The following is a 17,249-nucleotide window of genomic DNA, read 5'->3' as shown; positions in this document are numbered from 1 at the left end:
GAAGTGCTGCAGACAGGGGAATGAGTTAATGAATAGAAGGGTTAGAGTGAGTGGGTTTGGGGATACCAGCGGTGCGTGCAGACACCAGCGGTGCATCCCTCACACTGGATACCAGACTGGGATACCGAAGGGCTGACCTTGAGAATCTGGGTGGGAAAGACAGGACGTGACATGACTCTGGATGATCAGCTGTGATGCGACGTGATTCTGGATGAATAACTGAACTCAGGAAGAACAGCTGTGACTAGACTTGACTCATGATAATGAATTGTAACCTGAATTGACTCATGACGATCAACGGTGACTTGACTAGACTCTCAACTGTGACTTGACTAGACTCATGACTCTCAACTGTGACTTGACTAGACTCATGACTATCAACCGTGACTTGACTAGATGCTGTTGTGTCCGCCATCTTGTGAGTGTGCTCCGCTGTCGCCGCCATCTTGTGAGCGTGCTCTAGTGTGGCCGCCATTTTGCGATCAGGCTCCACTGCCACCGCCATTTTGTGAGCGTGCTCGGGTACAGCCACCACTTCAATCACAAACATTGTGTCGCGTTCTTCCTCCGTGACACCCACAGTAAATAAAGAAATCAGTGCAATGCATGATGGGAAATGTAGTCCGGGGTGCTATGCAACAGTTTGTGTGGTGCGAGAGTCAATGAAAAGGAAAGTTCATGGACCGGATTCGTGACAGCTTGCAAGTTTGAGGGTTTTTGTTTTGTTTTGATTTTTTGTGTATGCATGTTGGGATCGCAACTCTGTATGATTTTTTTTCTTTTATGCATCCCCATGAACTATCCTTAGGCTTTTCACTAAAAAAAACAAAAAACAAAACTGACATTTCCTTATAAACAGTGAATAACCATTTACAATGCATTGAACTTGCAAAAAATTAAATTTGATAGTGCTCACAAACTGTATTTTAATGCAGCCAAATTTTCAATAAAACTGTTTTCACTCTTATATCTTTTTTGTTTCTGATGTAAGACAACGGGATGAATATGAAATAGAAACTGTATTTTAATGCAGCCAAATTCTCAATAAAACTGTTCTCACTGGTATATATTTTTTGTTTCTGATGTAAGACAACGGTATGAATATGAAATAGAGACTGAAACGCTGCCCATTAAGACTACCAGCTCTCCGTTAGATGTTAAAGGGATAGTTCACCCAAAAATGAAAATTTGATGTTTATCTGCTTACCCCCAGGGCATCCAAGATGTAGGTGACTTTTGTTGATTCTTCAGTAGAACACATTTGATTATTTTTAAGTCCAACCGTTGGAGTCCATCAGTCTTATAATGGACGGCAATGGTAACAAAGTCTATGAGTGTAAAAAAACATGCACAGACAAATCCAAATTAAACCCTGCAGCTCCTGACGACACATTGATGTCCTAAGACACGAAACGATCGGTTTGTGCCAGAAACCGAACAGTATTTATATAATTTTTTACCTCTAATACAGCACTATGTCCAACTGTCTTTGTGCGTGTGCATGACTTCCGGTGCGTGCGATGTGTACACGCTCTGGCGTAGTTTACGTTAATGGGTGTGTTGTCGCAGGAGGAGCAAACAACAGACATCATTTATTAACAGAAAATAAACAAAGTGTCCAGAAAAAAGGGAATCAAGTGTCCAAAATAAACAGGGGATCTGGTGTTCTCGTCGTGCTGCGGGGTTCATGAAGGGAAGAGTCCAGGTAAGGGGTGGAGTCCGGCGGCCGCTCGCGCTCCCCTCTCCGGGGCACGAGGGGCGGCTTCTATCAGCGGCTTCGTCCTTCTCTCTGCCCACGGCGCTTGAAGGGACTAGACGGCTCGGCATCCTAGCCCGACGGTCGTGTAATGGGTACGGTTCTCGTCCAGACTGCGGGTCCGGCATCTCACGTCTCTGGCGGCACGGGACACCCTCTACGCTCCCCTCCCGGACCCACAAGGACACCAATGTGCATGCACGGGGAAGAGGCCGGTCTCCCGAGGAGAGGCGCGTTCGGCATTTAAACAGCGGCGGTGATGAGGCTCCATTCGGTTCAGGTGTGCCCCATCACACTCCGTCAGCCCTGGCTATTTCAGCGCCCCTCCTCTCTCACGCACCCACTCATGTCGGGAGCCTGGCGAAGGGCGGCGATTAAGGGACGGGGTGATGCTGATAATTAGTGGGAGGCAGCCGACTCGTCACAGTGTGTTGATATCCAGCCGAAGAGCAATCAACCATAACTTCAGGCGAGCAGGCTCAGTAGTCTGTTTGAACAATCCGGATAAGCGTTTTTGATTAGCCGTCGTACCTACAATGACTGTGCACTGTGTAAACAAAGAGTGACGTACACGCGCGTATACGTAAACTACGAAATATAAATATATATATAAATATAAAAAAATATATAAATACTGTTCGGTTTCTCATACAAACCGATCGTTTCGTGTCTTAGGACATCAATGTGTCATCATGTTGATATCCAGCCGAAGAGCAATCAACCATAACTTCAGGCGAGCAGGCTCAGTAGTCTGTTTGAACAATCCGGATAAGCGTTTTTGATTAGCCGTCGTACCTACAATGACTGTGCACTGTGTAAACAAAGAGTGACGTACACGCGCGTATACGTAAACTACGAAATATAAATATATATATAAATATAAAAAATTATATAAATACTGTTCGGTTTCTCATACAAACCGATCGTTTCGTGTCTTAGGACATCAATGTGTCGTCATGAGCCGCAGGGTTTAATTTGGATTTGGCTGTGCTTTTTCTTTTTACTCTCATAGAATTTGTTACCATTGCCATGCATTATAAGACTGATGGACTCCAACGGATGGACTTAAAATCATCAAATGTGTTCTACTGAAGAAACAAAGTCACCTACATCTTGGATGCCCTGGGGGTAAGCAGATAAGCATCAAATTTTCTTTTTTGGGTGAACTATCCCTTTAATCTGCACAAAAAAATCCTGATTCATAATCACGACGCCGTCTAATTAAATCAAATACACATAAGATAAAGACAATGGCTGTGCTGTGATTTCGGCTATGTTTGCATGTAAAACTGAGTTCAAAGCGACAGAATATATATATTTTTAACAGCCGCTTGCTGAACAGAGCAGACGCAGAGAGAGGTGTGTGCGCGCTGGGAAAACAAAACCTCATGCTCGTGCGGCAGTACCGGCGAGTCTCAGAAACTAAATAAGGTTTGTCCAAGAAGTCGCTAGATTTGTTGCTAGGCGCTTTTTTGGAAAAAAGTCGCTAAAGGGGCGTATATGGACATTCAATGTATTCATCAAAAATATTTTTTCGATTCCTGATTAATGTTACTTCATAAAATCTACTAATTTCCCATCTATTAAAAGGAACTGGTTTTCTAGGAAATTAATGCACATAGCACTGTGTGGTTCTATCATTTTCCAGAAAAGCATTCAATACATCTAAGGAAAACCAAACCCTTTCCAGAGTTCCCGGTTGAGTTTTGGCTCTTGTTAGGAACATCCCTATGGTCATTCCAGCCACTTGGGCTCCATTCTCCTGTATTGATACTGCAGCCATCTGTATAAAACACGTGAACCATCAACAAATGCCAGTCCATAAATTCAACAAGAAAAAGAGGAAAACAAAAATGTTGCACATAAAATAAAGAAATTAACAACATATTCAAGAGATAACGATTTTGGATTTTTGTAATAAAAAAATAACATCTTTAAGCATTAAACTGTGGGTCATATTAGTTGGGTTAAAAATATATATTTTTAAACAACCCAAAATTAGTTGGTTATACTACAATCACAATAAAAGGACAGCTGTTTCTTCAAAAAGAACACAAAATGAGGAAGTTCATAAACATCAAAATATTTACAGATAGATTCATTAAACCTGTCGCTCTTTTAAAGGTGCAATGTGTAATATTTTTGAGAATCTGTTTACAGAAATGCAATGTAACATAAAAAATGTCTCCAGGTTACGTATGTAACTATGGTTCCCCAAAGGGAACGAGACGCTGCGTTGGAGAATGCTTTGAATTTGAACACACGCTCTGAATCACATGTGTAATCAGTCCAATGGAAGGGCGAGACGTCATAGGCGGGTGACATAGCGACCAGGAAGCTATAAAAGCATGTGAGGTGGAACCGGCATCAGCTTCTAGGAATGAAGCAAGCGCTTGCAGGGATGCCGGAAGTATGGCCCTGAGACGCAGCGTCTCGTTCCCTTCGGGGAACCATGGTTACATACGTAACCTGGAGACCAGGGTTTGAAATGAACTTTTTCCCTCACCAGCCAATTTGGCTACTAAATTTTTAAGCTACCGGACATTCATAATTTCTACTAGCCAAAAAAATTAAACACATAAATTATGAAAAAAAGGCTGGAGGTAAGCCAATAGCTTGAGGCTGTCCACACTGGATGCGACAAAGTGACCATTGCAAATCATTTGTACTTTGTCAAACAGTAGGCCTACGTCATAAATAGAACATGGCATCAGTTTACTGTCGGGGATTTGTCGTGCTGTGCTGTGCCACATCCAGTGTAGGCCGCATCACCGATTATAATGGGTTCTATAGTATTTTGTCACATCTGGTGTAGACACGGTGCGAGTCTTCAGGCATTTTTTGACTTTTCATTATTGCTTCAATGCAAAGGAAACCAGTGTGCCCGCCACACCATTATTTGTTGCGTAGTGACGGGTACAGGGCTGGACAAAATTCGTCCCTGGACAAATCCAGCCTACCTGGCCCTCAAGGTCCCCTGTGAATGTTTTGCTGTGTTATAGGGCCTTCAATTGGAGTAAGTAAATAAATAAATAAATGAGGACAAAAACAAATAATGATATATTACTGAATTCACAGCAAATGCAACAAACTAATAGCCTACTGCATTTTTGTCACATAGAAATGCACTTGACATTATAAGCATTGATTTGGTGCTAGAACATAGGAAATTTACTGCTAATTAATGCTGTCATCCTTTCCTCACCCTCATGTCTTTCCAAACCTGTATGACTTACTTTCTTCTGTAAAACACAAAATATATTTTGTAGAATGTTACCAAACCATTTAGGTTACTCTTGGTTTCTACTGTATGGACAAAGATTTCTTGAATTTCTCAAAATATCTTATTTTATGTTCCACAGAAGAAAGAAATTCATACAGGTATACATTCATACAATTACATGATGCTGAGTAGCCTAAATGATGACAGTTTTAATTTTTGGGTGAACTATCCCTTTAAGAACTTTATAATATTTGTAAATGGAAAACAGCTCATTTATAAGTGTCTCTAAATTACAGAGACACTGATTTTTATCTTTAATCAGGCTCTAACCGAATTAACATTTTACTTAAATTAAAATGAATTAGAATGAAACATTTAAAGAGAAATAAGCTATTAAAGTTGTTTACATTGCAATTTGTTTACATGCATTTTACCTTGCCGTGGCTGTTTTCAGGCAGAACCTCTAATGTTGTCATATCACACAACTGTATAACACAATTCTGTGTCATTTCTGAATGGATCGAGCGATTTGTGCTGTTTATCTCTTATAAATCGTGGCAGAAGTGCAGCGCTGTGCGGGAGACTGATCCCCCTCTGCTTTAACGCGCGGCTGGCAGATGTACCGGGTAGCGCCGCTTCACACTTTTGGAGTACTTGCTTTTTGCAATTTCGCGTGGGCTGTAATTTAAAAACAGCACCTAATATGAGGCCTCCCTCGCTTCAGCGATCGGCCCACTGGGAATGTCCCGGTAATCCCGATGGCCAGTAGCTACATCGCTGGGTATGTTCAAGTAAGCTAGATATGCCCAGATGCTGCGCAATTAGGCTTATTTAAAATATCAGGATGAGTCTCGAGTTCAGTATTTACACTAAATCTGTGCAGATTTGGCTTACATGAACTTCCTCAAGAAATTAATTAGTAAACATAATTTACGAAAAAAGTAACCCGCCAAATTAACTAGTGATTTGACAGCGTTACCCGCCACAGCTAATTTTTACCCACATTTGGCGGGTGTTAATTTCAAACCCTGGAAGACACTGTCCTTTTCCTTAATATCTGACAGGGTCAACCACAAATGTCTCTCTGCTGCCACTAGAGCTACCATAGACCGCCCAATGGCACGGGCAGTGTCTTTGGGGGTGCAGAGAGATAGGTCAGCGTTAGCAACTGTACAAATTGTGAATAAAAACAGAATGCAATGATGTGGAAGTTTCAAATTTCAATATTTTATTCAGAATACAACATAGATGACATATCAAAAGTTTAAACTGAGAAAATGTATAATTTTAATGGAAAAATAAGTTGATTTTAAATTTCATGGCATCAACACATCTCAAAAAAGTTGGGACAAGGCCATGTTTACCACTGTGTGGCATCCCCTCTTCATTTTATAACAATCTGCAAACGTCTGGGGAATGAGGAGACAAGTTGCTCAAGTTTAGGGATAGGAATGTTGTCCCATTCTGGTCTAATACAGGCTTCTAGTTGCTCAACTGTCTTAGGTCTTCTTTGTCGCATCTTCCTCTTTATGATGCACCAAATGTTTTCTATGGGTGAAAGATCTGGACTGCAGGCTGGCCATTTCAGTACCCAGATCCTTCTTGATGTGCAGACATGCACCAGCCTGACCTGCTGCTGTATACCCCTTGCCCACCAGGCTAGATGTTGTGCGTAACGGCCTGGAAGGCAATGAAGGGGACAGATAGCTTGCGAGTGTCTGTTCCACCTTATATTGCCATTGCCTTATAACCATGGTCACTAACCCCAGCCACGTTTGCATAATGAGAGGAAGCGGGGGTAAATAGACAAGACGAATATGGTCTAACCCACGATTTCAACACCTTGGTGTGGAGATCAGGGAAGAAAGGTAGGCTCCAGCGCGGAGGTGGTAGCTTACTCTGCAGAAAGCGTTCATCTAGCTCACTTTTCTGTGGTTCAGCTTGTTTTTCGGCCGGCCAATCGATATTTAACTTAGCTATGGCACGAGTAACCACCTCCACCAACTCCTCATATTGTGCTGAGGGAGGGAGTGAATCCTCATCGGTGCTATTTGGCATGACATTTCAAAATGTCTCACTTTCAACATTTGATATGTTATCTATATTCTATTGTGAATAAAATATAAGTTTATGAGATTTGTAAATTATTCCATTCCTTTTTTACTCACAATTTGTACAGTGTCCCAACATTTTTTGGAGTTGGGTTTATAGTTCCTTTAGCAGGTCGGCTTGGTACGCCTGTAACACCGCCATGATGTGCAGACATGCACCAGCCTGACCTGCTGCTGTATACCCCTTGCCCACCAGGCTAGATGTTGTGCGTAACGGCCTGGAAGGCAATGAAGGGGACAGATAGCTTGCGAGTGTCTGTTCCACCTTATATTGCCATTGCCTTATAACCATGGTCACTAACCCCAGCCACGTTTGCATAATGAGAGGAAGCGGGGGTAAATAGACAAGACGAATATGGTCTAACCCACGATTTCAACACCTTGGTGTGGAGATCAGGGAAGAAAGGTAGGCTCCAGCGCGGAGGTGGTAGCTTACTCTGCAGAAAGCGTTCATCTAGCTCACTTTTCTGTGGTTCAGCTTGTTTTTCGGCCGGCCAATCGATATTTAACTTAGCTATGGCACGAGTAACCACCTCCACCAACTCCTCATATTGTGCTGAGTGAGGGAGTGAATCCTCATCGGTGCTCTCCACATCAACCTCGTTGGAGGAAGATAGGCAGAGCATCGAGCCTGTTCCCCGGGGGGAAGAAACTGCAGTGCGGGCTTCGGATCCCAGAGAGTGGGAACCGGATCTGGCGGGTGAGGAAGGAGATAGGGGCTCGCCTGTCTCCATTCCCTCCGCCAAATCCAATTGTGAACCCCACGAATGCAGCCGCCGCTCAGCCTCGGCTGAAGCAGGACCGGCACCGCGAGGAACGCTGGTGAAGGCTCCCTCCTCGAAGAGAGCCTTCCCGGGACCGAAGCGAGCGCAGTGACATTCGCTCACAATGCGGGCAGTTGGCCCCCTCGAGAGCCGACGCCGCATGCTTTGCCCCCAAGCATACAACCCACAGACTGTGTGTATCCCCACTCGTGATGTAGCGAGGGCAGGGAGGAACACACAGCCTGAAACGCTGCTCACTTTCGCCCTTATTTTTAGTTTTCTCTGTTGTCTTGGACATTGTTTCTTTTTTTTTGACACAGGACTCACAACAGAGAGCGCTTCTCTGAATGACAGAAAGCTGATGCCTGTTCCACCTCATGTGCTTTTATAGCTTCCTGGTCGCTACATCACCTGCCTATGACATTTCGCCCTTCCATTGGACTGATTACACATGTGATTCACGCTGGGGGAGTTCCCAAAGCGTTCTCCGACGCAGCTTGAGTTCCTGAAGGGGAACTATGTTTTCAGTGGTGTATAAATACCTTACAAAATTTACCAATATGTTTTAATTACCTTAGAATAAGCCATTTCTATCTACATACACCACGGGTCCCCCTCCATGGTTAAGTCACTATTTTGCACTGCCATGTTTCTACAGTAGCCCTGAATGGACAAACTACTCTACAGGGCACATTTCGTCACTGTTGTTCTTCTTCGTTTCTTCCTCATGTTCCTTATGTTTTTAGAGGCAGCTTGCATCGTCGCTACATTGAATACGCACAAAGAAGAAGTAGTAGTAGCCATCGTGTGGTTTATTAGAAGAGGTCGTTCGTAGAAGTAATAAGAGTAAGAAATATTTGAACAAATGGAGGATGACTCGTATTATTTTGCACAAGAGCCGACAGAGCATCAATCTTCATCGTCAAAGAAGCGAAAGTATGAAGCAGCCAGACGAAGTCGGGACAGACGACGGCAGCAAACCAGGATAAACATCGGTGTGGCTTTTCCCTGATGGAAGGCACTGTTGCAGGAAAAATGTTTTCAAAGCGACGACGAAGTGTCCTGTTTTCTGCTGGACCAGTAAGTTAGTCCAACTTTAGCAATGTAAGTGAAATCTGTTGTTTGATAGCTTTAGCTAAAAGATGGGCATAATCACAGAGAGAAGTAAAGTTTTTTTCCTTGCCAAATTAGAAAAATAATTTAATGTAACAGGACCGTGTGCCTTTCAATTGACCAATAATGGTTACTTTCAGAATTTGCATAAATGGAGTGTAACTTGTTTGTTGGTATTGTTTTGTTACTGTGCAGACAAATGTGTAACTTGATCATTCACAGTGTAAATGCCTTTTGCAAACGTTCCATCGTTTTACCACAAGCTGAAATTATGGCTATCAGTACTACAGTTACCTTGTACTAACTAGCATGCAAAAAGCTAGGTAAAGTCAGCAAATAAAACAGTAACACAATGATGAACATGTAACAATAATATTCGCAATAACATATCGGTTTACTAAATAATTAATTAAATAAAATTCCTTAATTTATCTTTGTACAGAAACCTCAACGCTTGACTGTTACTCTCTGCTGTCTCAGATGACGACATCTTTGTCCTGTGTCGGCAACCCTAGCTTCTCAAGGGGATGGGCGGGGGAAGGGGCTAATCCGTTTATTGCAATTCGCAACATCACCGCTAGATGTCGCTAAAATCTACACACTGCACATTTAAATTATTGCGCTTGTTATTACGTCGTAGATCACATGATAACGTCAACATGGCAGATGATGTCCGGATAGCATTCATACTTAACAAGATTTGGCTGTAGAGTACGTACTCTTTTAGCGCTCTTTAAGTAAGTACTCATTGAAATTAAGTACCTACTCATTGAGTATGCGGTTTCAGACGCAGCCAGTGTCTAATTCGTGTGCAACTTGAACAAACTACAACAGGTAAATCTGTCAGCTGTGTGGACATGAGCAATATCGTTAACAGTTCTCGTTTATAATCGATACTGATATGGCTTCTTGTTATGAAGATCTTTATATGCTATATTCTGTTAATGCATGAACTTCATATTACTTGTAGCACACTTGCTGTCCAATAATTGCAACAAGCTTTGTTAAATTTGAATAAACAAAGTCTCAGCTTTAAAATTCTGCCAAATTCATAACGAAATTCAAACAAAAAATTGCGCTTTGGCGCTCTTTTTCATGCGGCATGAGCGATCGCTTTAGCGCCTCAGTTCAAGCGGCACGTGAACCCATCATATCTTTATCTTTACTACTATAGTACGAAATAAACGTGTGGACATCAAAAGGTATTTTATAAGATACAGTGCATCTTACTGAAACGTCTCATGTAAATCGCTTATTCAGTGTTTTAGACTGCGGGAAAATGTGTAAAACTTGTAAACAATGCCACGTAACAATCATTTACCTCAGGATAACCATTAGGTGTCCATAAACTCATTTGTCAGCTAGAAAAAGCAACTATAAATAGGAAAATTTTGCTAAATTTATGCACAATATTGCATATTCATATTTTTACTTAACCTGTTGACATGATAATAAAGAATGCTAGGAGCTAAAGGTAAAATTCAACACCTCCTATATAATTGCATGTTACTAATGAAGAAAAACAGACTGGATGTGTGCAAAACATATGACAACATTTATAGGATGCATTGATTAGGAGCCCAAACTACACTCAATAGCCAAGTGATGCTGAAATAATTATGGTCCACGATATTGGCACAGATTATGGGTATTAAAAAATTCTTTGTGACTGAATATAGTTATCAAGTTGGAAAAGACGTTTAGTTCCCAATTTAAGTGAACCTTAGTTCCCAGTACATCTACAAGATGGATTAAAATGCTAAATAAGAAAAGATGAGACATAAACACATGACAGCAGGGGCGTGGCGGCCAGGGGGGGACATGCCCCCCGCACTTTTAGAAAAAGGTTATTCTTTCCCCCGCACTTTTAGAAAAAGGTTATTCTGTCCCCCGCACTTTTAGAAAAAGGTTATTCTGTCCCCGCACTTTGTTTGACCCACCGCCGATATTTCGATATTTCAGCCCGTGTTCTCTGATTTGTTTATTTAGATTTGAGTGAACTAACATTCAGCCAATCACAAGGCGAATCATCTCTTGGGCGCGTCTGTCATGAGCTTCAAATCTCCTGTTGCGCTCGCGATTTCACTGTGCTCTATGGGCAGTTTGGGAGTAAAATGCACCCCAGAAAAAAGCAGAGGACGATTACGTCCTTTTTCAGACACTGTATGAAATGTGTCATCATGACTGTTATGTCACGATGACATGAATCACGCGATCGAATTTCAACGTTATTATTTGACCTAACGAGGTATCTTCACAGGATGCGAGTGATGTGACAAAAGAACCCGTTAAGAACGAGGCATGTGACGTGTCATGTCGCGCCGGATCCAGTGTGTGTTATATGCTCTCCTACTTGAAAGTCACTTTGGATAAAAGCTTCTGCTAAATGAGTAAATTTAAGCATAACTGGGTTCTTTTGTCGCGTTGCGCTGCTCGCGTCCGAAGTAGAATGATCCTTTCCCAATAAAGCAAAGTTGTTTTGTGCCAAATACTGATCATATTTCATCATACTTTATCATATTTTAGTACTTTAATTAATTACAGCTATGTTCTTAACTTTAACTGGTCTGTAGGAAAGGCAGGCTGTCACGTCACTGACAGAGAGAGGGGAGGACAGTTGCTCGACCGCTCCAGAGTTTATACAGGTGAGATTTGTTGAAAGAAGAGAATTATTTTAAGGCAGTTTTTAAAAAAAACTGGGACTACTCGCCAATGTTTTAAGGAATTAAACATTAATATATATATATATATTCATTTTATGTTTAAATTGTTAAATGAAATTGGTAATATAGGTAAAGGCAGTGTGTTCCAATAGTTTTTTAAAGACACTTTTTTTGTCCAACTGTTAAGAATTAGGATAAATATATATATATATTTGGTCTCAAAGTCCTAAGTCCTGCAGTTATTTTAAAATTAGGGTTAGAGTTAGTGTTTTTGAGTCTGTTTTCACAAAAATAGGTCCTTGTAAGCTGTCTTGCTTCCTGGCGTGTTCCCAAAATTGCCATTAGGGTGCTCTAAAACATGGCAATTGGTATTCTATATAGAATTCATTACATGCATGAATGTACTATTGTACATTATGTACATAATTTGTTTGGCCTTTGAGGGTCACATCACCTGACAGCTGCCCCCCCCACCGCTCCAGAGTTTATACAGGTGAGATTTGTTGAAAGAAGAGAATTATTTTAAGGCAGTTTTTAAAAAAAACTGGGACTACTCGCCAATGTTTTAAGGAATTAAACATTAATATATATATATATATATATTTTATGTTTAAATTTCAGCAGCGCCGAGAAAAGAAAAAGAAAAAGAAAAAAAGATGTACAAGCCTGCTTTGAATGCACTGATTCGAGTGGTTTCACCATTCCAGTTGCTCAAAAAGAAAAACACAAAAAACTTTAGTTCTATCCCTTTAGTGCATCCATTTCAGGTACATTCATAATTCTGTGAAACTATCTGGTTGTTGACGTTAATAACCTGTTTTAATGTCGGCAATAATTTAACCACCAACAACGCATCTAACATTCTCTCTGAGTTTCCATGTTCCCTTACGAAAATTAGCCACGGTTTTACTATGAATAAAACCAAAATTAATCGTTCTTGTAGCCATGGATGGAATTAACCATGGTTTTGTTAGGCTACTTCAAATAATAGTTTACAAATAAGTATTATGATAATATTTTTTGTGGTAAAAACAGACCTAAGCCAACAACAGCCTTTAAAATGACTTAAAATGCACTATATAAAACAATGAGGCAATAATTATTGGTTAATTCATATTTATATGGTTTCATATGGATTCACGCTGTTAGTACATAATGTAATACAAAATAAACCATTTATGTTCATTACATATTACAAATGCCTGCAAAGGGAGCCAAAGGCCTGGTAATTGATGCTGTTACACGTACTGTACGATCAAGTCCTTTAATATTGACCAAATATTTAGGTTAATTAAAATATCCACTTAATCTTTCATTTTTGGCCACCTTTTTGCGATTGAAATGCTACAGCCTCTATAATTTCTTCAACAAACATATGTGGACATCACAACCCTTACAAAAATTATCCATGGTTTTATCATAGTAAAACTGCTTATTTTCTTTTGTGTGATTTCCGAATGATTGAAACTATCAATTTCTGCGGTTTGCTGCGGTTTGTCCTGTTAAAAACATGAACGAAAAATCTAGCCTTAAACTTAGCACAATGTTTTATAAATATTTTTGTAATATACGCATATAAGGTTTTTCTTTAAGAAAGCAAATATCTACTGTGAACTGCCAAAATACAGACAGCAGCTTACATGTCCTACCAGAGATTGTTATATACTGGACCACGGTTACACCACAATAAAGGATGCATATCACTCTGTCCCACAGGCAGCTTTGGGGCTCTCTCATTGTTTGATTCATCTTATACCGACCTAAAGGCAGAAACTGAAATCAGCTAAACCTGTAACAAGGACTGTAAAACGATGGACTAATTAAGCAGAGCAGGATTTACAAGCCTGCTTTGAATGCACTGATTCCAGTGGTTTAACCATTCCAGTTGCTCAAAAAAAAAAAAACACAAAAAAAACTTTAGTTCTATCCCTTTAGTGCATCCCTTTCAGGTACGTTCATAATTCTGTGAAACTTTTTTGGCTGTTGATGTTAATAATGTTTATTAACGTTAATTAATGTTTTAAATATCATATGATGAGCTCATTGACAACTTCGCCTCCAGAAAAAGCAGGAGTGTGCCTTTGCTATATACAGTATCTCACAGAAGTGAGTACACCCCTCACATTTGTGTAAATATTTTATTATATCTTTTCATGTGATAACACTGAAGAAATGACCCTTTGCTACAATGTTAAGTAGTGAGTGTACAGCTTGTATAACAGTGTAAATTTGCTGTCCCCTCAAAATAACTCAACACACAGCCATTAATGTCTAAATCGCTGGCCACACAAGTGAGTACAATCCTAAGTGAAAATGTCCAAATTGGGCCCAAAGCGTCAATATTTTGTGTGGCCACCATTATTTTCCAGCACTGCCTTAAACCTCTTGGGCATGGAGTTCACCAGAGCTTCACAGGTTGCCACTGGAGTCCTCTTCCGCTCCTCCATGACGACATCACGGAGCTGGTGGATGTTAGAGACCTTGAGATGCTCAATAGGGTTTAGGTCTGGAGAAATGCTTGGCCAATCCATCACCTTTACTCTCAGCTTCTTTAGCAAGGCAGTGGTCGTCTTGGAGGTGTGTTTGGGGTCGTTATCATGTTGAAATACTGCCCTGCGGCCCAGTCTCCGAAGGGAGGGGATCATGCTCTGCTTCAGTATGTCACAGTACATGTTGGCATTCATGGTTCCCTCAATGAACTGTAGCTCCCCAGTGCCGGCAGCACTCATGCAGCCCCAGACCATGACACTCCCACCACCACGTAATAAAATATTTACAAAAATGTGAGGGGTGTACTCACTTCTGAGAGATACTGTATCTTCTGCTGGAGCATTCCAAAATTCAAAATGGCAGTGTTGATTTTCAGAGTGTCTAAAATAGCCTTGTTGGCAGAAGCTATTTACACTAACTCCGCCCACCTGTGTGTGTGATTGGGCTTGTCAACACTACAAAAGACTATTGACAAGCAAGGGATGCAGCTGTGTGTGTAATCAGTGCAATGGATGATGGGAAATGTAGTCCGGGGTGACATGCAACAGTTTGTGTAGTGTGAGAATCAATGTTACTGGAAGGCAACATCTGGTGGCGAGCAGACAGAAAACCACGGACTGGACGGAACCCCCCCCCCTCCAAGGAGCGGCATCCAGATGGTCCAAACACAATACAGTCCAGGAGTGCGGTGGAGCGGAGGTGGAACAGGGGGAGGGACGGAGGGCCAGGTCCACGTGGAAGTGGAAAGACCGGGGACTGAGGCAGAGCAGGGCAGCAAGGGCGGAACAGAAAACCAGGGCGGAGCCGGCGAAGCAGGAAGCCAGGACGGAGCAGGGAACCAGGGTGGAAGCGGCAGAGCACATGGGTCCGAAGATCCCCATGGCGGAGCAGAAGACCACCAGAGCAGAACATACGGAGCAGAAGACCACCAGACCGGATCGGATGGAGCAGAAGACCACCAGACCGGAGCGGACGGAGCAGAAGACCATCAGACTGGAGCAAACAGAGCAGAAGACCACCAGACCTTGTCGGTAGACCCCCATGGCAGACCAGAGTGATCAGGAACCCATTGCAGGGACTGAGACCAAGGGAAAGCAGAGACAGACAACACAGACAGAGTATTCATGGCTCCAAGGACCGAGGCAGGCAACGTGAAGCATTCATTAACGGTATCCTTGGTCATGACAGACTGCGCTGACATTTCATAAGACTCACTGATTGGAACTGGCAAAACAGACAGTTCAAGATTGGATGCATAGACAGAGACTGGACAAACAGGGAATTCGAAGTCTAACATAAAGATTGAAACTGGATGGACTGACGGATTACATTCAGGTTCATTGATGGGAACAAGATGGACAGATGGCTCAAAATCAGACACATTTGGGGAAACAGAACAGGCAGATAGTTTATAGTTTGGCTCACTGACTGAAACTGACAATACAAACGGTTCAAGGTCATACACAATTGGAGAAACTGAAAAAGTAGACAGTTCATATATGGAATTGCTCATTGAAACTGGTAAGACTGACAACTCTTACTCAGCATTATTGACTGGTTCTGGACAAACAGGGAAATCAAACAAGCTCTGGGACACTGGGCAAGTTGACAATTCACAATTAGATTCACAAGCTGGTTTCAGACAGACTGACAGTTCATACTCATGCTCATACTCATACTCATTGGCTGAAATTGGACAGACAGATAGTTTATTGACAGACACTGGACTGACAGAAAGTTCTCAATCAGTCAGCTCGCTTGAAATTGAACAGACAGATGGCTCATTCTCAGGCTTATTGGTTGAAACTGGACACACAGATAGCTCAGAAACAAACTAATTGACTGAAACTGGATAGACAGACTGTTCACTAGTGACCTCTTTGGCAATGACATGGTTAACAGGGCATACAGAAAGTTCAATTAAGGCTTCCATGGACATGACAGGCCAGGCAGAGGGTTCACAGATGGCCTCCATAGCCGTGAAAGGACAGGCAGAGAGTTCACAGATGACCTTCATAGTCGTGACAGGACAGGCATAGAGCTGATGAGTGGATATCACTGACACCTCTGGAGGTTCTGCAGCAGATGCCGCCACCTCTGGAGGTTCTACAGTAGTAACATCAGGAAACAGGGAGAGTTCATTTACATTCTCCTTAACAGGACAGGTACAGAGTTCAGCAACGGTTCCGTTGACCATGACATGACAGGCTGAGGGTGCATTACTGGGCGCCACCACCGTGCACGGCGCTAAAGTGAGCGCCTTTGACTCAGGAGGTTCTGCAGCATACGCTGCCACCTCTGGAGAAGCTGCAGAGGGCACCATCACCTCAGGGAAAACAGCAGAGTGCACCTCTATCTTGGAAGGTTCTTCAGCATCAGCTGTCACCTCTGGAGACATCATAGTGGGCGCCGCCATTTTTAGAGCTTCAGTGGTGGTGTATGCAGCCCAAATACACCATAAGGCGATCCCCAATGTTGGAAACACTACAGACAGGTGAATCAGTTCAGGAACAGGAAGGTTTGAGCGTGCTGGTTTAGGGATTTCAGCTGCATGTGCTGACACCAGCGGTGGATCTTCCATGCTGGATGCCAGTCTGGGATACTGAAGAACTGACCTTGAAGATCTGGGTGCAACAGACAGGAAGTGACCAGACTCTGGACGATCAGGTGTGACATGACGAGACTCTGGAAGATCAGCTGTGACGTGACGGGACTCTGGAAGATCAGCTGTGACGTGACGAGACTCTGGAAGATCAGCTGTGACGTGATGAGACTCTGGAAGATTAGCTGAGACGTGACGAGACTCTGGACAATCAGCGGAGATGTGACGAAACTCTGGAAGATCAGCTGAGACGGGATGAGACTCTGGAAGATCAGATGAGACTCGATTTGACTCATGAAGATCAACTGTGACTAGACTGGACTCATGACGCTCAACTGTGACTTGACTCATGAAGATCAACTGTGACTTGACTTGATTCATGATGATCAGCTGTGAATTGACTTGACTCATGAAGATCAGCTGTGAATTGACTTGACTCATGAAGATCAACTGTGACTTGACTTGATTCATGAAGATCAACTGTGACTTGACTTGATTCATGAAGATCAACTGTGACTTGACTTGAT

This window comes from Sinocyclocheilus grahami, unplaced genomic scaffold (genome assembly GCF_001515645.1).
Source record: "Sinocyclocheilus grahami isolate Dianchi unplaced genomic scaffold, SAMN03320097.WGS_v1.1 scaffold1948.1, whole genome shotgun sequence".
Lineage (NCBI taxonomy): Eukaryota > Metazoa > Chordata > Actinopteri > Cypriniformes > Cyprinidae > Sinocyclocheilus > Sinocyclocheilus grahami.
This window is presented reverse-complemented; position numbering follows the sequence as displayed.